A 23,104-nucleotide genomic window follows, 5' to 3' on the forward strand; every position below is an offset into this window, starting at 1 on the left:
TTTTCTTTTCTTTTCTTTTCTTTTCTTTTCTTTTCTTTTCTTTTCTTTTCTTTTCGTTTCATTTCGTTTGTTTTAGATAGATATGATCTCACCCTGTTGCCTAGACTGGAGGACAGAGGAGTGATCATAGGTCTCTGCAGCCTCGAACTCCTAGGCTCAACTGATCCTCCTACCTCAGCCTCCTGAGTAGTGGGGACTACAGGCACGCACCACAATGCCCAGGTAATTTTTATTTTTCACAGAGACAGGGTATCACTATGTTGCCCAAGGGGTCTCAAACTCCTGGCTTCAAGCACTCCTCCCACCTAAGCCTTGCAAAGTACTGGGATTAAGGCACGAGCCACCACACCCAGCTAGTTCAGTGATTTCTAATGTCTTCCTTTCTAGGCCGAGTTCTTTGTATTCCCACATAAACACAAACTCCTTGATAGGTGCTTGCTGTCATATTCACGAGACACAAATGATCAAAAACTAAACTATGAAAATAATGTTTCAGTGTAGAAAACTAGACTAAGAACTAGAGCTATTCAGACTCCCAAGTTATTTTTTCCTAAAGGTATTCTATATTAAAGATATTTTCTTTTGCTGTTGTGATTAAAGTAGACAGCTTACTTGGCAACACTGAGCCAATTCAACATTTGATCATATCTAGATTTACTCAAGAGTAATGTCCTGTCGTTTCTTATCACCACCATTAGCAGTGCACAACTTCTTATTAGCCTTATCACCAATTGTTATGATAAACGAAACACAAAACCATTCACCCAAAGCAGCTGTCTTTAGAGGGTAATAGCTTCTTTATCTAGCTGCAGCAACACTCCTGACTTTGACTAAAGACTGAAATTTTATTCTAACCACTATCAGACAAGGCAACTGCAAAGGTATTCCTTAATTGTTTTTTTTTTCCCCCCTGCAACTACCAAATTCTGGAGAAAAACTTATTTTGTAGAAGAAATACCAACATTACAAATGCTTAATATTTCAGATGACTAAATCTTAACACTTTCCTAAAACATTTAAGGTGTCTAAATATTTTACTTCTCTCGTTCATATTTGAATATTACTGATTATATGAAGCCTTATTTAGCTTAATTTAAAAATAAACATTTTTTGGTAGGAAGGTATTAAAATGAAATTAAATCTTTTATTTGACATACATGTAACTGGATAGATGTTCACATGTTCTTTTGATATCTTAATTATCTTAATTTATAACCTAACTTGTTTGCAAATAATTTTTGAAGTGGTAATATACCCAATTTTTGAAAACCTCATAGCTTTAGACACACAAAAATCATTTTTAAGACGACAAAACAAAGATAATTTATATTTTTAAAAATATTCAAAGAAACAAATCTTTAGCTTTTTCTCACATATCAAAATATAGTGCTATAATTACAAAGCAGAACATTAAGATGTAAACTATTTGAGTAAATATATTTTTGCTCTTCTAATAGTGTATCTCATAATTTTCATTTGAATTAATAGGAATTTTGAAAAGCAGGAATAAATCTGCCATAAGCTATATCCATTCAATCTGCTACTGCTCAAATAATTCAAAACGCCTTTTCTTGAGATGATTTGGAAACTGTCTTTGTCTTTTCCTTTTTTATTTAATATTTTGTACATTTAAAATTGTACGTATATCATAAATCTAGTATGTGAAGAAAAATAAAGTGAATGTTGAGAAACTCAGTAATAATTATTTTGAAAATATTTTGTTGTATATATGTAAGTACAAAACAAATACATGTAGTATTTAGAATTGTTCTTACTGTTGGAGTGTCTGGTTTTAAAAAGATGTAACTCTGATAACTTCCACTTTAATCAGTATCAATGGGTTACTTTTATTGAAAAGAAAGAATGTATTATATTCTAAAACTTTAAAAAGTGTAGCTAAGCTACTTCTATACTATAACAATCTACAATGAAGTCACATATATAATTATTTTATTTTTCAAAAATCAGAAAAAAACATAGACAGTATCTTATATTAGAAATAAAGTACTGCAGTTATTCTAAATTTTAGTTATTTAAGCTACGCAATTTGTTAACAGCTTGATTTTCATAATAAGTGCGACAAAAGGTATGCATGTTAAATAAGACATTATCTGGAATTAAAGACTGCTTGCTGATAGTATGTCACACCCACTTCATTCACTAGAATGTACAAATTCAACTTATTCCTGGTTTGTACCACACCCTGGGAACCATGTAACTATAGTCCAAGACACACATTAAGAAAATGCTATTTTACATTTCCCTGAAATAAAAATATACAACTGTCTGCCTAAGAAACCTATTCTACCTTAGACATTTACCTGCAACAGATGTTTTCTGTAGCTTTGAAATTATATTGTCTTTACCTGAATTATGAAACCTATTTGAAAGCCTCCAATTGCCTTCAAGGAAAGCAAAACATTGAATGGCACATCCTGGGCATCAGTTTATCTACATGAAAAAGGAAAAGTGTGGTGATTTTCACATTTTTAATCTTAACAGTATCAGAGGTTGGTGATGGAGAAACATTTTTGAAAGGAATATCTATCCCTCCTGTTCACAGTATGGAACATGAAGTCAACCATACCTTCCTTTTGTTGGTTTCATCACTTTATAGCCTTGCCTAAACATAAAACTATCAAAAACCCAGAAGATATGTCAGAAAGGATCCAAGAGTTGCTGTTTCCTACACATTTCCTGTGAACAATTAGAGAGCTGTGTTCTTCTCTTTTTTACAATAACGTGACTTTTAAGTCTTTTTAATTCTATACCCAAATGAAGCATTAAAAGCAGCTTTATCTCTGAAAAGAGAGAGGAAGAAAATAATATATCTTTGCTTTGAATCATGTTTTGTCAGCTCCAGGGATGCCCTGGAAAGGCAAAATTAAAATTAAGCAAATTACTCTTTTAAGAATTATAAACGCCCATTGGAAGAACCAAGCCAGGGATTTCTGCAGCACCTGTCTCTATGAATCCACACTCCATTTTACTCCTTTGTTTTTCAAAAGTGCATGGAAAAAATCCTTGCAAAATATGATTTTTGTAGGACTTGGTAAATATCTTGTTTGAAGCAAAAAGGAAAACAAGTCAAGATCCTAAAGCATAGAGAAGAAATATCTCTTAAATTGTAACAGAAAACAAGATGATGGTCATACTTTAAAAGATGCATTGATCCCTCCGTGTTTCTAAGACAGATGTAGAATTATCTGCAGATAGCTGCAAGGCCAACTAGAATGTGGTTACATCTAATGTTTAAGTGAGAACATTGAGTTTTGCTATAAGATAGCAGGGAAATTTCAAGAAATAATAAATAAAGGAAATAAGAAGCAAAGCACCAAGAAGGCATGTATATAAAACACTACCAAAAACGTTCAAATAAAATAAAATAAAAATCATAAAAATGATTTAAAGAACAATCTTTTGTAATAAAATAATTCATAAATAAAACACATTGGAAGTATTACAACTAAGTTTAACATGTTACCATTCTCTCCAGGTAGGTTGTATTGCAAAATCTACCATTGTTCTATTATAATTGATACAAAATCCATTGGTTTTTGCACACACTATAAACAACTATAGTGTGTTTGCAAAAAAACTTCCAAGTGATGTAAACTTGGATGTGAGCACAGCTCTATCACTTAATAGGCTCAGTCACAATTTCTATATCTATGAAAGTGAAATGGTTGGCCTCATATGTATTATTACTGTGTGATATGGTTTGGCTCTGTGTCCCCACTCAAATCTCACTTTGTAGCTCCCATAATTCCCACATATTGTGGAAGGGACGTGGTGGGAGATGACTGAATTGTCAGGGCAGGTCTACCCCTTGATGTTCTCATGATAGTGAATGGATCTCATGAGAACTGATGGTTTTAAAAATGGGAGTTAACCTGCACAAGCTCTCTCTTTAGATGTGACTTGCTCCTCTTTGCCTTCCATAATGACTGTGAGGCCTCCCCAGTCATGTGGAATTGTAAGTCCAACAAACCTCTTCCTTTTGTAAATTGGTCAGTCTCAGGTATGTCTTTATCAGCATCATAAAAACTGACTATTACACTGTGAGAATAAAAGTAAAATAAATATAAAACATTCGGCATAGTGATTATCACATCAGAAGTATAAGTATTTACTACAGTCATGACTATTTTTCTATTTCTATTTTACTATGTTGAGTGATTTTAACAATTGTTACACTAGCGAGTAACATACTCAGTAGTATGTTGAGGCAGGTTTAGAACTGGTTTTGGGTAGAGGTTGGAAGAGTCTGAAGAGCTAAAAAGCAGGAAGATGAGGAGAAACATATTTAGCCCACAGCAATCACCAAAAGTTTTGGTGTCAGCCACATAACTTTTGAGGAATATCTCTTAGATACAGATCAATTTTATCTATAGTTCATTGATAAAAACAATATTCATTGAAGTCTTATTACAGGCCAGTCACTGTTTTGTTTAGTGAGGATAAAGTAGAGGCTAAGACTGACAAGACTGAAATAGAAACCCACATGGATGACTTGTACATACTATTTAAAGAAACAGTGCATACACACACACACACACACACACATATAGAGATACGTGCATATATTCACATATTTACACATAAACATATATGAAATGTTGGACACTGTTGAGTGATGTGAAGAAATAAAGAAAGGTGAAGAGAACTTACCTTGATAGGACTTGACTAAAATGAGGGGATAAACTTTGTGAACAACTGATGAAAAAATTTTCCAAGGGGAGTAGAAAGTGATATGTCCTGTGATGGAAACAAGCTTGACAAAATAATTGGCCTATATGACTCAAGTGTATGAGAGGAAAAAATGGGCAATAGGAAATGAAGTCATTTATATAACAGTGGCACAAATTATTTGGAACCTTTAAGCCTTGAGAAAGATTTGAAGTTGTCATTCAAGTGTGGAATCATGCTGATGGAAAACATCAATGGCAACTCATTTCCCTTCACAACATTAATACAATGTTATAGAATTAATTTTAGAGAATCTCCAAAGACCATTGTAAACTTTTAAAACTTTTAGTTGTCAGGGTGTAAGAAAAGACTATAGAAAAATGAGGGATTTTTTTACATGGAACCCGTTTAGTCTCCTACCCATTGTCAACATTCATCAATAGACCTGAGGGCTCCAGCACAAGTACAATGTTCAGGTGTCCCAGGAATTTTCTCACCTGGATTCTCAGATCACAGTAGGCACTTTTCACAATCAGAATTGCCATTTGAAAGGTCGTAGGGATGAAGGAGAAATTAGAATTTTCCACTTAGTTTTGTGTTAGGTTAGAGTCAGCTGTGTTTGGGATGGGAAGAAATTAGGGCTCACACCATAGCCAAAAATTAGGTGGCTTTTCATTTTTAATGATTCTAATCAAAGGATGAGTTTCATTGTTGGAGATCACTTTTCTAAATAGAAAGTGCACATACTCCAAGCTATACAGCAGAAGCACTGTAGTGATCCTATAACTCAAATAAATCAGGTTCTACAAAAATTAAGATGAAAAAATATTACTTGATGCAGCATTTTCAAACATATGTATGTAATATAGACATATATAAGCAGTACTATATATACACTGATTTGTTAAATTGGAAATATATTAATGATTCATTTTTAACAGCAATTATAAAAGAGTGGTCATAGTAATACCAATGCTTATTTACATATTTTTGATCATTTATCATGTATTAATGACAACTAGGACCCCCACAAGTCTAAAATAAGATTGTGCAGTATTTTCTGAAGTAATACAAAAAGTAAAAATTATCAATTATCTATCCCAGTTTTTATGACTTTAAAAAGTTTCGCAAGACATAATGATAAAGAATATTTATAGTGATAGCATGATATTATGGGGCCAGAAACTCTTGGAATCATAAGGGAGAGTCTTCTGCTTTGGGGAGCTCTCTATATACACTCTGGATATTAAACCAATTTATAGGACACAGAGTCAAATGACAGCTTATGATTATGCAATTAGAATAAGTCACACATGCCTTGAACACTTAAGTTATGGGAGCTAAACAATATTTGCTTTGGCTTAAAACTCTTGGTGATTGCTATGGGCTACATATGTTTCCCCTCATCTTCCTGTCTTCTGAGCACTCCAAACTCTTCCAACCTCTGCCCAATGCCCAGTTCCGAGGCTGCTTCTAAATCTTCAGGTATCTTCATAGCAACACTCTAACCCCAGTACCAATTTTCTGTATTAGTCCATTTCGTGTTACTATAAAAATATATCTAGTCTGGGTAATTTATAAAGAAAGAGAGTTATTTTGCTCACAGTTCTTCAAGCTGTACAAGCAGCATGGTGATATGGTTTGACTGTGTCCTCACCCAAATCTCATCTTGAATTATAACTCCTACAATTCCCATGTGTTGTGGGAGGAACCCAGTAGGAAGTGATTGAATTACGGGGGCAGGTCTTTCCTAAGCTGTTCTCATAATAGTGATTGAGTCTCATGAAGCCTGATGGTTTTAAAAACGGGAGTCTCCCTGCACAAGCTGTCTCTCTTGCCTGCCACCATCCACGTAAGATGTGACTTGCTCCTCCTTGCCTTCCACCATGGTTGTGTGGTCTCCCCAACCATGTAGGACTATAAGCCCATTAAACCTCTTTTTCTTTCCAGTCTTGGATATGACTTTATCAGCAGCATGAAAATAGGCTAATGCAGTAAATAAGTACCAGTAGAGTGGGTGCTGCTGAAAAGACACCTGAAAATGTGGACATGACTTTGGACCTGGGTAACAAGCAGAGGCTGGGACAATTTGGAAGGCTCAAAAGAAGACTGGAAAATGTGGGAAAATTTGGAACTTCCTAAAGATTGGTTGAATGGCTTTGATAAAAATGCTGATAGTGATATGAACAATAAGGTGCAGGCTGGGGTGGTCTTAGATGGAGATGAGGAGCTCATTGGAAACTGGAGCAAAGGTGACTCTTGTTATGTTTTAGCAAAGAGACTGGTGGCATTTTGTCCCTGCCCTGGAGATTTGTGGAACTTTGAACTTGAGAGAGATGATTTAGGGCATCTAGCAGAGGAATTTTTAAGCAGCAAAGCATTCAAGATGAGTCTTGGGTGCTGTTATGGGCATTCAGTTTTATAAGGGAAGCAGAGCATAAAAGTTTAGAAAATTTACAACCTGACAATGCAATAAATAAGAAAATATCACGTTCTGAGGAGAAATTTAAGCTAGCTGCAGAATTTTGCATAAGTAATGAGAAGCCAAATGTTAACCCCCAAGACAATGGGGACAATGTCTCCAGGGCATGTCAGAGGTCTTCACAGTAGCACCTCCCACCACAGGCCCAGAGGCCTAGGAGGAAAAAAAATGGTTTTGTAAGCCACGCCCAGGGTCTTCTTGCTGTGTGCAGTCTAGGAACTTGGTGCCCTGCATCCCAGCCACTCCAGTCATGAATAAAAGGGGCCAAGGACAGCTCAGGTCATGGCTTCAGAGGGTGCCAGCCTCAAGCCTTGGCAGCTTCCAAGTGGTGTTGAGCCTGTGGTGCACAGAAGTCAAGAATTGAGGTTTGAAAACCTCCAACTAGATTTCACTGGGTGTATGGAAATGCCTGGATGTCCAGGCAGAAGGTTGCTGCAGGGGTGGGGTTCTCATGGAGAACCTCTGCTATGGCAGTGTGGAAGGGAAATGTCAGGTTGGAGCTCCTACACAGAGTCCCTACTGGGGCACTACCTAATGGAGCTGTGAGAAGAGGGCCACCATCCTCCAGACCCCAGAACGGTAGACCCACCAACAGCTTGCACCATGTGCCTGGAAAGATGTAGACACTCAACACCAGCCCATGAAAGCAGCTGGGAGGGAGGCTGTACCCTGCAAAGTCACAGGGGCAGAGCTGTCCAAGACTATGGGAACCTACCTAGTGCATCAGCATGACCCAAATGTGAGACATGGAGTCAAAGGTAATCATTTTGAAGGTTTAAGATTTTACTGCCCTGCTGGATTTTGGACTTGCACGGGGCCTGCAGCCTGTTTGTTTTGGCCAATTTCTCCAATTTGGAATGACTGTATTTACCCAATGCCTGTATTCCATTGTATCTAGGGAGGAACTAACTTGCTTTTGATTTTACAGGCTCATAAACAGAAGGGACCTGTCTTGTCTCAGATGAGACTTTGGACTGTGGATTTTTTATTTAATGCTAAAATGAATTAAGACTTTGAGGGACTGTTGGGAAGGCAGGATTGGTTTTGAAATGTGAAGACATGAGGTTTGGAGGGGCCAGGAGCAGACAGGTATGGTTTGGCTGTGTCCCCACCCAAATCTCATCTTGAACTGTAAGTCCCTCAGTTCCCATGTGTCATGGGAGGGGCCCAGTGAAAGGTGATTGAATTATAGGGGTGGGTCTTTCCTGTGCTGTTCTCATGATAGTGAATGAGTCTCGTGGGATCTGACAGTTTTAAAAATGCGAGTCTCTTTGCACTAGCTCTCTCTCTCAGCTGCCGCCATCCATTTAAGTTTTGACTTGCTACTCCTTGCCTTCCATCATGATTGTGTGGCCTCTCCAGCTATGTGGAACTGTAAGTCCATTAAATGTCTTTTTCTTCCCAGGCTTGGGTATGTCTTTATTAGCAGCATGAAATGGTGTCAGCACCTGCTTCTGGTGAGGGCTTCAGGAAGTTTTTACTTATGGTAGAAGGTATGGCCGGAATAGGGGTACCTGTGTCACATGTCAAGAGATGGAGCAAGAGAGAGAGGGGCAATACTAGACTCCTTTTAATAACCACATCTCAGAGAACTCATTACTATGGGGAGATCACCAAGCCAGTCATAAGGGATCTGCCCCTATGACCCAAATACCTCCTCTTAAGCCCTGTCTTTAACATTGGAGATCACATTTTAACATGTGATTTGGAGGGAACAAACATCTGAACTGTGTCATGTTTCCTAAAATTCATATGTCAAAAACCTAATCACCAATGTGAAGGCATTAGGAGGTGGGTCTTATGGGAGGTAATTAGGTCATGAGGCCTTCATGAATGGGATTAGTGCTCCTAAAAACTAGGCTTCAGAGAGCTGTCTCTGAACATGAAAATGCATTCCAGCACATGAAAACATAGTTGTTTCCTCAGGAAAAGGTGTCGTTTACATGAACCAGAAAGCATACTCTCAACAGACACCAAATATGCCTGTGTCTTGGTCTTGAACTTCCCGGCAACCAGAACTCTGAGTAACACATTTCTGTTGTTTGTAAGATACTAGGTTTATGGTACTTTGCTATATCACCCGGAATTAATTAAGACACTATCCAATTACCTACTTGCTTACAATAGAAAGATTAATAATTATTGTGGTGTTGATGACATATTTGTGAATAAACGAATTCTAGATTTATTTCTTTTTCTTCCTTTTCTTGAGACAGTCTCACTCTGTCACCCAGGATGGAGTGCAGTGGTGCTCTTGGCTCACTGCAGCCATTGTCTCCTGGGTTCAAGCAATTCTCCTGCCTCAGTCTCCTGAGTAGCTGGGATTACAGGTGCATGCCAGTAAGCCTAGCTAATTTTGGTGTTTTTAGTAGAGACAAGGTCTCACCACGTTGGTCAGGCTGGTGTCGAACTCCTGACATCAAATGATTTGCCTGCCTTAGCCTCCCAAAGTGTTGGGATTATAGGCGTGAGCCACCATGCCTGGCCCTGGTTATTTTTCTTCATTGTTACCATCAACATACACAGTTGAACATGTTGATAAAAAGCAATGCAATTTTGGAAACTGTACTCCATGATATATATAAATTGCCTGGTAAGTATGGAAATGTTTATTTTTTGAGACAGTCTTGCTCTGTTGCCTAGTCTGGAGTGCAATGGTGCGGATCTCCACTCACTGCAACCTCCGCCTCTTGGGTTCAAGTGATTCTCCTGCCTCAGCCTCCTGAAGAGCTGGGGTTACAGGCATGCGCCACCATGCCTGTCTAATTTTTTGTATTTTCAGTAGAGACAGGGTTTCACCATGTTGGCCAGGCTGGTCTCGAACTACTGACCTCATGATCCACCTGCCTCGGCCTCCCAAAATGCTGGCATTACAGATGTGAGCCACCACACCTGGCCTATTTTTTATATATATTTATATAAAAACATATATGTATTTGTAAATATTTATATATAATAGATTTTAATTTATTTGATCTTTGTTTAAAATTTATTACAACTATTTTATAAAAACATACAATGACAACAACTCTTTTTGCTAACTAATCAACTATTTTATTGAAAAATACCCTCAATTACATAAAGCACAAAAAGGAACTATTTACATATCAGTGACCACAGGAAGTGTATGAATCAAGAGACCACCAGGGTAGAATAAAGGTATTATTTATGATTAGCTACTAAAATATTCTCATTCTTAATTACTATTGAGCTCTTTAATTTTTTCAAATTAACTGTAAACTATCGTTTAATCATTTATTAACCTTTACCAGCAAGAATGGCAACCACATAATTGACAGAATATATTTGTTTGAGAATGTTATATTAGATTGAGCCAAATGAAATTTCTAGTATCCTATTTGGTTTTAACCAAATTGATAACTTTGTATGTTTCAATAAAAGGATTTGGTTCATTTTGCCCTAAAATATGTTTGTTTAAGGAAGGTGAGGTTTTTCATTTAAGATGGAAACACTTGCACTATCTTTGTAAAAATTAAACTCTCTCAGTGTGTGTACACATACTTGGCTGGCTCTCTCTTACACCTATGGTAAAAAATAAATTTGCCACTATATATGTATGTAAATAAACACAAAGTAATTACATGGTTAATAAACACATATCAAAATGTTATGTGAAATATAGCATGAATTATAATATTTAGAAAAATCAAGGAATTCTTAAATATTACCAAAGTATTTCTTAAATATGTTGAATGCATTCTTAAAAACTTAGTGTGAAATAGTTTTATATGCAGCAGATATCTCCCAATTATATTTCTACATATAATAAATATTAAAAGATTCATGAATTGGCCATGAGTGTTACAGAATATTAGTGTATCATTGCATACGCTATCAACACAATGTAAGATCCGAGGATATAAAATATGAGCTTAATAGCTAAAAAGGGTTTTTCTGGTTTAGCAAAGAGACACATATTTTTATTGAAATAGATACTACACCTTTACAAATCAAGTTTCCGTGGCATATGGAACATTAGATGAAACAATATAAAACATAAAATATATACTTATATTAAATAAATATAAAACACAATGCCATGACTCTATAGATGTATTAGTCCCTTTTCATGCTGCTGATGAAGACATACTCAAAACTGAGAAAAAGAAAGAGGTTTAATTGGACTTACAGTTCCACATGGCTGGAGAGGCCTCAGAATCATGGCAGGAAGTGAAAGGCACTTCCTACGTGGCAGCAGCAAGAGACAAAATGAGGACGAAGCAAAAGGGGAAACCCCGGATAAACTCATCAGATCTCGTGAGACTTACTCACTATCAGAAGAATAGCATGGGAAATTACCTCCTTCTGGGTCCCTCCCATAACACGTGGGAATTCTGGGAGATAAAATTCAAGTTGAGATTTGGGTGGGGACACAGCAAAACCATATCAATAAATAACTAATTTAACACGTAAATTTTTGGCAAACTAATCAAATTAGAAGATTAATTTTGTTTTTAACTTTCTGAAACCCAAGACATAAAGAGAAGACATATTTCATTATCATTATAAATTATAATATTTAATATTTTAATTAATATTCAATTTAATTATTATAATTGTATTACAAATAAAAATAGTTTACTGTGTCACATGCTTTTAGTTTTGTAGGATTTGTTTTGTTTTCTGTAGAGAAAATTTTCCCTGGCATTAAATCTAATTAAAAATAAAAGTAGCACAAGAGTCATTTTATAAAGTAACATAATAAACGTTATACTAAATTTTATTTTTGCAGAACATGCATAAAGTAGACATGCTTTATAATGAGTTTCATTGATTCAAATGCATATTTTGTGAAATCATAGCCATGCCAACAGACTGCTATAGAGAGCTAGAGCATACTAAACCAAATATAGAGTTTGGGGACGTTTAAGTTGATAGAAACAAATGTTAAAAACATAAAGAAAATCTAAAAATGTCCCTTATATCATCTCTTATGTCATATAGACAGCTTTTAAGTGGATTCCAAGATTTTAAGGATGCAATCTTAATCTTACCTCATGTATTTGCATAAGCTAATTATGTTTAGCATGCCACACCAACAGCAGAGTAGGGAACAGTACAATAAAAAAATGTTAAGTTTTATAATTCTGGCTCCTTATTCCCCCAACCCAAGCAATAAATTCCCATATTTTTGGGTTCCAGGCATGTCACTTTTGAAAAGATAGTGGTTATTGATGTGTACATAGTTTGTTACTATTATTAAATCATTAATGGACTTTTATGAATCTTTTTAACAGTGACTTTCCAGGAAATAAAAATGGATTCAGTTTGATCTTGAGCAAATCTGGAATAACATGCCATTCCATGATAACTTTATTATATTATATTATATATTATATAGTATACAATGATCTTACCCATTTCCCATCTTCTTGCATTTTTACAGAATAGATTTGATCTTATCACCATCTAAACCTCACCAGTGTAGAGAAGGGCGTATGTGTGTGTGTGTTGTATGTGTGTGTGTGTTGAGAGAAGGTCTTTTTCATTTTATTTACTTACAGATTCTCAAACAAAAGGCAATTATAGTTCTCTTAAAATATATTATTTGGCCTACCAACTGCAAGTAATATGGGCGAGACTTTTCTACAATAGATTATATGTAACAGGATATTTTAAAGAAATGTCTGAGGTATAGATGTCCTACATTGCAAACTGGCATATTTTTATATGCTTAAGAAATAAATATCAAAGATAAAGTTTACAGTCCTGAAAGCTAAAAATGTTGACATATCTTTACTTTCCAGGTAGGTCATCCTATCATTTCTGGGAAATAAACCACATACATTCTAAAAGTAATAAAAAGAGCTAAGCTACATATCTGTCCAAGGACTGATACGAATGCCTATTTGAAACTCCCATTTTTTTTTTTTTTTTTACAAATCACTGAAGAAATTTAAATTTGTCATGGAAAAATAAATAATGATAATACTACCCATAGACTTAGCCATTGAAAATCAGAATGATTCTTATTACAATATCTGATTTTGAATAGTGTTACTACTTCTTGTGAAGTTGGCTGAAATATGTGCTTTCAAATATATTTGGCCTACTGGACATAAATATTTTCTATTGCTTACATTTTAAAATAAGAATTTATAATATTTACCACACATCACAATTTCATTTTTAGAAAATAAATATGATTTTTAAAGCATGCTAACAACATAGATAAAGATTATTGTTATTTTCTCCAGCAGATTCACTGAAAAGTAACTATTTTATTGTCATTCAGCATAGGATAGTCATTTGAAGCACTTGTAATATTACTGTACTTTTTATGGGAAATGGTATGATACTGGAGTATTAGCCTTAGGAGAGATTATGTGGTATTATTCTCTCTTGGCAGAACCTTATCACGCAGAGTATGAGAATGCCAAAAAGAACAGGACTACCAGGCTGCTTCACAGAAATCTTATGTCATGCTCTAATGCTGATATGTGATCATTCTGTAATCTAGCTGGTTAGTGATCCTTAATCAATTTAGTCATTTTAGTAAGGTTTTTTTGGTGAATTAATTCTTTAGACATATTTCCTTTTTGTCTCTGTTTTGAAATAATATTTCAGAGTTTTAAAATCTGAGAGTTTTTATATTGCAAATCATTTTTCTGTAACAAATTAAGATAGGAGATCTTCCAGTATCAATCAATAAGTTGGACATGTAATATGCTTGTTCCATTAGAACTTGAAATTTAAAATGAAATATTTAATGATAATCGAAAAAAAGAGTAAACCTGAGTGCAGTGACTCACACCTGTAATCTCAGCAATTTGGAAGGTTGAGGTGGGAGTATTGGGTGAGCTCAGGAGTTTGAGACCAGCCTGGGCAATATAGAGAGACTTTGGCTCTATAAAAATTTAAAAAAACAAACTGGTTAAGTGTTGTGGCTCATGCCTGTAGTCCTAGCTACTCCAGAAACTGAGGTGAGAGAATCACTTGAGCATGAGAGGTCAAGGCTGCAGTGAGCCATGATCACAACTTTGTACTCCAGCCCGGCCAACAGAGCAAGACCCTGTCTCAAAATAAGTACACCAATAAAATTTTTAAAATAAAGAGTATATAAAATCATAAATCTTAATAATTAAACAAGAGCAACAGTGGAAAATAACACTTATTTTGGTGGATTTTAAGGTAGTTAAAGCCATGGACATTCAAAAAGATTAATTCATCCAAATATTTGGCATGCCTGATTTGACTTTTAAATACAGCATAGCTAAACACACCCTCTTTAATTAATTTTTAAATATTTAACCCAGACACTCATAAATCCTTTTTACTGACTGAATAGACAAATGTTTCTAACTGCATAACAAATACATTTTTAGTGAGGACAAATGTGATATGCAGTGAACAAATATATTCAAAAAGATAATAGATTAAAGGAAATGCATAATGCATACACACACACACACACACACACACACACACACATATACAGAGAGAGAGAGAGACACTCTCTGTCACCCAGGCTGGAGTGCAATGGTGCAGTTCTGGCTCACTGCAATCTCTGCCTCCCAGGTTCAAACAATTCTTGTGCCTCAGCCTCCCGAGTAGCTGGAACTACAGGCACACACCACAACGGCTGGCTAATTTTTGCATTTTTTATAGAGATGGTATTTTACCATATTGGCCAGGCTGGTCTCAAACTCCTGATCTCAGGTGCTCTGCCAGTCTGGGCCTCCCAAAGTGCTGGGATTCCATGCCTGGCCTGAAATGCATACACATTTTTAAAACTTAGCTTGAATTATATGGAAATATTAATTGCAATAACGTACTGTATTTAGATAACTCAATATAAAGAATATAAATGAAAGTTAAATTTTAAGTTAAATTTCATAACAAAAATGATGTTAATTTTTTACAGATTATGAAACATTTTTAAAGTTTTGTTTGACAAGTATCTAAAATGTCCTGAACCCAAGAGCCAGCTAATTAAAATCCATTAAATTATGGCCATTTTATAGGATCACTGGGAGTCAGGAGAGCTCTTATTGCAAATACTTCAAAATAAAAAAAATTCTTCATCACAAAGAAAGATATTTATTTGCCCATAAAACTTGTTTAAAATAAATAAATACAAGTTTGAGGATAAAATGTATGTTTTACATATTTATCTGTAATACATACACATAAACGTACATATTTGGCATTTTGTAGGTCTGTACACATAGTACGTTTTCTATTCGAGGGCCCTTTTTTGAAACGGAATCTTGCTTGGTTGCCCAGAGCTGGAGCGCAATGGTGCAATCTTGGCTCATGGCAACCTGTGCCTCCCGGGTTCAAGCAGTCTCCTGCCTCAGCCTCCTGAGTAGCTGAGATTACAGGCACACACGACCACGCCTGGCTAATTTTTGTATTTTTAGTAGAGACGGGGTTTCACCATATTGGCCAGGCTGGTCTCAAACTCCTGACCTAAAGGGATCTGCCTGCCTTAGCTTTAATTAGACCCCTATTTTATACGTGAAGGTCTAAAAAGCTAAAGAAAAATATTTTAACCTATTTATGAAGCAAATTCTATCCATCGCATTCTAAAACAGTGTGACAACATTATAAAAATGATGAATTATTATAAATATGTCTACATATCCAAATTTTAAATATAAGTTAAATCAAATTTTAGAAATGTATACATTTCTACTGTGTAACAAATGAGTTATAGTACTGGGGAGCCCCAAAACCAAAACTTCTCTGAGTATACTATTTACATATACTATACGTTGTTCAAAAATCTTCTGTTACTTTGATATCCAAGTGCTTTCAAATACTGAAAAAAAGAACATTCTTTTTGGAAATGAAATTTACAGATGCAGTGTCCTCCATAGAGGACTACTTTATCTCTGCTTAGTTCTTGCTTGTATCCTTCAAATCAGTATTAAATTTAGTGGTGATAAGATCTACATTTTAGTTTTCTATTTCTGCCATAAGAAATTGCCACAAATTTGGAAGACTAAAAACACAAATTTTATTATTTTACGTTTCTGTAGGTGAGAACTCTGACATGGCTTTCCCTGGGCTAAGACCAAGCTGTTGTCAGGCTGTGTTCATTTTTGACTTTCTGAAGGCTTTATGGGAGAATCCATTTTTCTGCACGTTGAGATTGTTGCTAGAATGTGGTTCATGGCAGTTGTAGAATTGAGTCCCCCACACTCTTTCTGTCTGTTTGTTGAGGGTTGTTTCGAGCTTTTAGAGACCATCCATATTCCCTGATGCATGGCCCCTCCCTACATTGTCAAAACCAGCAACAATGAATGGAATTCAGGAGTCTGTCTCACACTTAGAACCTCTCCTTTTCTTCTGTCATCACATCTCTCTAACCAGTTCTTCTGCCCTCCTCTTTCATTTCTAAGAGCCCATGTGATTTTCTTGGTCCCATCCAGTTAATCTCAATAGTCTTCCTATTTTGAAGTCCATAATCTAATTCCATTGGGAAAAATTATTTATTCCTGTAACATAATTTGTTTACAAAGGTCAGGGATTAGACCATGGACATCCATCGGGGACCCTATTCTGCCTATCACAATCTATAATCGGTTGAAGTCTGCTTTGAGAATTCATTCCATAGTGTTAACTCAATAGAGAGATCCTACAAGAACATTTACCATGGCCTTTAAAGTGTTACGACCTCAGCAGCTTTACACTTGCTCTTCCCTCTACCTCAAAAGTGTTTCCACATTTGCTTGAATAAGGTCCCCATCTCTGTATGGTGCAGGTCTTAATGTAAAAAGGATTTCCTATTCATATGTAAATTAACCACTGGTCGCATTTACTATTTATCAGATTACCCCAATTTATTGTCTTCAGAACACTTATTACTTTCTAAAATTATCTGATAAAATGAAAATTAATCTAGAAAATAACATGAATACAGAAAATAAACAATAACTACACTTTATACAATTCTTGCTTGAATTGGAAAAACAAAAGGCTACTTGGTATTCTTACAGGAGATTAGAATAGAATAGTGTTTCATGGAAAAATCAATCCATGTAAGAAAACAAAATCCAATATAAAATGTGTTATAGTGGCAATGCATTGTAATAAAAGCTTAATAAAATAGCAATCTAAATGAAGTTATATTAGAAGAGACAGGTAACTGACTAGAAGTCTGTTTTTAAAGGTGTAGTTCAAATAGTAGGTCTATATATTCTACATATATTATCATATATGGAGAAACTTCCCATTGAAGCTCCTTTTTATTATTAATGGCTTGATATTATTATTTTAAATAAATGAATTTGACATATAAAATTCTAAGTTTATAGATTATTATTACTAACTAAAAATAAATTGCTTTCAATTTGCCTCTTACCTGCAAATGAGGCAGGTGTATTGGGAGTAAAATGTTCTATTTTCCTGTGGCTAGTTGTAAACATTTCTTGAATCTTTGGCTCTTAGAAGTTCTTTGCTTCTTACAGTAAGTCACATTAAGACTGAATAATTTATGTTAAAATCATTGTTAAAAGCTGGGTGTGGTGGCTCACACCTGTGATCCAGCAGTTTGAGAGGCTGAGGTGGGTGGATCACTTGAGCTTAGGAGTTCAAGACCAGCCTCGGCAACATGGTAAAACCCCATCTTTGCAAAAAATAAAAAAAATTAGCCAGGCTTTGTAGTGCATGCCTGTAGCCCCAGCTGCTAGGGAGGCTGAGGCAGGAGGATTGCTTGAGTCCTGAAGGTGGAGTCAGTCTGCAATGACCCGAGATCATGCCACTGCACTCCAGCCTGGGTGACAGAGTGAAAACCTGTCTCAAAAATAAATAAATAAATAAAAATTCACTGTTAAAATCTTCTATGCATAGATATTAAGAAATATGTACTTCCACTAAAAATACTACCCAAATAATATATTACAAATTATATTGAGAGTTATAAATAAGCTAGAAAGTAAGCTAGAAAATATAGTAAATGTTATTTATTAAACATTCATAAAATGCATTTTTCCAAGTCAGTATCCCTTCATTTAAAATCAAAAACTATGGCTCAAGCCTGTAATCCCAGCACTTTGGGAGGCCGAGACGGGCGGATCACGAGGTCAGGAGATCAAGACCATCCTGGATAACACGGCGAAACCCCGTCTCTACTTAAAAATACAAAAAACTAGCTGAGTGAGGTGGCGGGCGCCTGTAGTCCCAGCTACTCGGGAGGCTGAGGCAGGAGAATGGCGTGAACCCGGGAGGCGGAGCTTGCAATGAGCTGAGATCCAGCCACTGCACTCCAGCCTGGGCGACAGAGCGAGACTCCGTCTCAAAATAAATAAATAAATACATAAATAAAAATAAAATCAAAAACTAAAATGTTTAATATTTTTACTTTTTACAGTGAATAAGAATAATGTTATCTTATCATTTAAATTTTAATTCAAATCTTCATTAAATGATTTTGAATGTGTAATGAACCAAACTGCATCTATTAACGAAAGAGAACAGGAATGTACTAGTTTAATATTATTAACCATTATTTACCACAGTCTACATTTAGAAAAAATAATGCTGTAATGTCATTGTGTAAATTTATACTTAATTACCAATAGTTAATTACTGGTTCATTTAATTACCAAAGTAGTTGGCCATTTTTCATATTTTGGTTAAATTAAATTACATCATAATTCATTTGACTTTATTTCATTCTAATATGTATAATCTTAGGATTTTATATTTAACTTTAATTGATGATATGAAAAAGAATATTGGAAATCTATTTTTGATATTGACATTTCAATAAAATGTTATTTTAACATAAAATTTTTAGTATTTAAATGCTAGAGATTCATTTAAAAATAGAATCAAGTACATTCACAAATACTGAAGAATAAAAAGGATAAATATGTGGATCAGGTAGCTTCTGACAACAGATTGCCAAAAATATTCTCATCTGTCTATTAGATGTTCTCACCTAGAGTGTATTCAGCTGAAATACTGAATTTAAAAGTGCTTCTAGTCAAAATTTCAAGATATAGTCACTGAACTTCCAGAAAATTCTCAATGGACATAATTCCATATCTTAAAATATAGCCACAACTAAATCACTACCATCACAAACCATTTTTGATAGTCAGGTGTTCAATTTTGCCTCTGAACTTTGGAATGTGCACTGGAAAGCACAAAAGCTCCTGGCCAGGTTTCTCAATGCATTTTCCCTAGACAGCTGTCTTGTTGAACTGACTGATCCAGTGTGACCTGCTTATGTTACTGTCTTTCACACCCTGCCACTGCGTTCTAACTTGTATTATTCTTTCATTGGCTTTATTTACTCATTCTGAATCCTCTTTTTTAGTTAGCCTCCTAGCAACACAATCAGCTTCCCTGTCTTCATGCTGTTGGATCACATGGATCAAAGAAGAAACCCTACCTCATACTGTCTCACCTCCACAGAAAACCCTCTTCCAACCTTCCTATCCTTTCTACTTCCCATTGACAGAGGGAAACTTGTAGACTCTTCTCATCAATAAAAGATAAAAAATTTATTTGTTCATATAATTCCAGACAGCAAAAAAGTCTCCATATTCCATTCTTTATTCCATTTCTCAAAGTATAAATGCTTAATTTTTTAACTACACACACACAAAGAATTATTGCTATTTTTGTTTTCACTGAAATAGTTGCCAAGGTATAGTACAAGAAGCTATGAAGGTCACCAGATATCTTTCAGGGAGTCCATAAAATAAAAATAATTTTAAAACTATTGCTAAGAAGTTATTATCTTTTCCACTGTCATTCATTTATGAATGCAGAGTTAAGTTTTCTAGATGCTAATGATGTGACGATATCATTCTAATAGCTTAACAAAATGTGGACTTGTGCATTCGTTTTTAAATTTTCTAATTTTAATTAAATATGAAATATATGTGTGTGTATATATATGCATAATATATCTCTAACAGAAGTTATTGGGTCTATCACTGCATTTATGTGTCTAAGGGGGTTAAAGATAAAATAATTGAGAACAGATTCTTCACTGCATATATGTTGCTAGTGAGTCTTACAGAATTTACAAGTTTTGCTTTATTCTCTACCCCAGTTTAGGTGTCAGGAATGATGTATGTAGTAATTTGTAGAGTAGTAGACCAAACATTGATGAGCTGACAGGTGTTAGATATGTGCTATCTTTTGAAAGGTGCTGTATCGCATCTGATTAATTTCGCATTTCTGCTTTAGAAGGTTATATGTCTTTAAGTATAGGAATAAAAACATTGATGTAATAAGAACCTTAAGTCTTTGTGCCCTGAGGGTGCCATAGCAGAAATGAAGATTAGATTTTAAAAGTAATTCAGAAAAATCTGAGTCCATAATCAGCAGTGCCAGAGTGTTGAAGTTTAATGCTGGGTTATGTGAACCAAGACATAGTATATATTCGTTTTCATGCTTTCAATCAAAATCAGAGGTATATTATTTACTGCAAGAATTCTCTGTGAACATAGCAAAGTGTGGGTGGTACTCAAAGTCAATTTAATTTATTGTGGAACAATACCCTCCCCTGATGCCTTCAGCAGATGCCCTCTTAGCATGGACTCTATTTCCTTCTCTAGGTAACGGGCATGAGAGACAAACTACTTGCTATAGTAAATTAAATGCTTCCCACCTCTGTATCTCAGGTTTTCAAGAACTTAACTCTTATATCTGTACACTGCTTATTTTGCTGAGAACTCTTTTAAACTTTGAACTTAAGGGAGTGGAGTTGAAATCTGTCCATTAATATTTTCCACACTGATATATTCAATCTTGAGGATTTTTTAGAATGATGTGGACATTGGCTTACCACATAGTCAGAACATTAGTAATGTGAATTTGGATTATTAACTTAGTATTACTCATGAATAAGTAAAAAAAATTAATGGGAAACATCGTCTTACTTCTTTGAGGTATAGACCCCTTGGTGACTGATTCCAATTAATATATTTCTTCTCTACTTTATAAGTTATTAGGATTTATTAGACGATAAAGATTTAAGCTTTGGTTTATTATTTTGAAATTATTTATTTGTACAGATGTATGGATTTTTATAAAATCTTACTTTAAAATTTGGTGATAAGCATATGAATAAACTATAGTTTGACTAGTGCATGTAGATAGTTAGTTTGAAAAACTACATATCCTTTATTTCTTCATAGACCATGAGCCAGTAAATTATTGCTTGTGAGTCAAATGTGAGCCCTGTGATTCCACTACCAATCTGAGTATGAGCTATGAATGTTTCTTATATTTTTGAATGGCTAAACAACATTTTTAAAAAATAATATTTTGTCATGTTTTAAACTTATGCACAATTCAAGTTTCACTGCCCATAAATAAAGTTTCATAGGAACAAGCTTATCCTATTCCACTACGTATTATTTGTGACTGTTCTCAAGCTACAACAGTTGAGTAGTTTCAGCAGTAATCAGGACATGTCTTTAAACTTTTCACCCCAAGTTTTCTCATCCACAGGTCTTAATTTTCATCCAGACCGCCTTCAGCCCACTTCTACTGACCACAAGCTTTTGGATGCTGCCCTTGGTCTCTGAGCACAGCAGAATACGGGAGAATCCCTTCCTGCTGGAGACATGATGCCTTATCTTCCCTCCCAAAGGGCCATCTCTGCTTCAATTCCACTGCCAGCCACATCCTTGCTACTGCCCTCTTACTACTTCCTATTCTAGCCAAACTGTATTAGTTTTTAATTTATTTCACTCAGTTATTCTTAATACAGTTTAAATATAGACAATACAAAATATGGATATTTATTTTATTTATTATTATATATGCATATTCATGTTATCTTTGATACTGCTACTTGGTCCACACAGGTGGATAAGGTACTATATTTACCATCTGACCCTTTATAGAAAAAGTTAGCTGACCCCTCGTCTAAACTATGAAGACAGAAACATCTGTTTTGTTCCCTATTGTAGTCCCACGACAGGTGCAAATGTGTCCTAAGTGAATATCATTAAGTGAATAAATGATGGAAAAACTATATTTTCCTGTATTGTCTAATAACCAGATATGTTCTTATTCTTTATCTGTCACCTATTTATCCTAATTTCAACTAACTTATCTTTTCCATGAATCATTCTCAACTAACTTCAACTGGGACTGATTTCATGAACAGACTTCAATCATTTTGTTTAACATTTCTTTGCTATTCAGTTACAAATTTTATTTTTAAAGATCAAATATAATTTTGTGAATAATAAATTATTATACTATTTGTTGCTTGTTAGCAGGTGATTAGATGCTATATCCCTTGAGAACTAAGGTTCTCTGCAATTACTTTCATTTTCTACAGCATCTTATGAATTATGATTGATATTAATATTCACAACATGTTTGTGGAATTCAGTGACTGAATGAATGAACTGTCTTCACAAGTGAAAAACTAAACTTCAGCAAAGCAAAATACTCATCAAAATTCAAAGGTGTGTTTTAACTGACCTGGAGTTCAATGACACTCAGGAAAAGTAAGAATATGCTACACTAGTTCCACTAAAAATTGAATAAGTACATTAATTACTAGTGTATGTTACTATAAATATGCTTAAAAAAGTAAAGCCATCAATAAATAGAAGATGGCCAGCTAATACAGCCAGGTAGAACAGCTCCCACTGAGAGACTGAGATGACTGTCGTGCTTCTAACAGATCTTCAGAGGGAAGATGCTAAGTGGGTATGGAGGGAAGGCACAGAAGCTGGACTGAAGGGTGATAAAGCTGGGAACCCTGTATGGTGCTATGGCACATAGGGACTCATTTCTGGACCACAACTGCTGGACTACCCATTCCAGGGGAATGGGTGGGTTAAATTGGCAAGCAGCAACCTTGTCTCGTCATGGGCCTCTGGAGCCCCGGCAGGAGAGGAGACCCCCTCAAACAACATGAAAACTCAAGTTGGCAGAAAGAGCTGCTTAAAGAAGGGGGAGGAGCAGCAAGTCAGCTGATGT

The 23,104-nt window shown here is 35.2% G+C and overlaps 1 long non-coding RNA gene across 1 annotated transcript in view; it reads left to right on the forward strand.

The window, feature by feature from the left end:
* Positions 1-22,139, forward strand: part of LOC113219624 — a 29,192-nt gene extending 7,053 nt beyond the window's left edge. The window contains exon 2 of the long non-coding RNA XR_003306598.1: positions 21,614-22,139. This is a non-coding gene — a long non-coding RNA (uncharacterized LOC113219624). The remainder of the gene's footprint in view (positions 1-21,613) is intronic.
* Positions 22,140-23,104: the final 965 nt, after the last annotated feature.

The sequence above is a fragment of the Piliocolobus tephrosceles genome, chromosome X (genome assembly GCF_002776525.5).
Source record: "Piliocolobus tephrosceles isolate RC106 chromosome X, ASM277652v3, whole genome shotgun sequence".
In the NCBI taxonomy this organism is placed as follows: Eukaryota; Metazoa; Chordata; class Mammalia; order Primates; family Cercopithecidae; genus Piliocolobus; species Piliocolobus tephrosceles.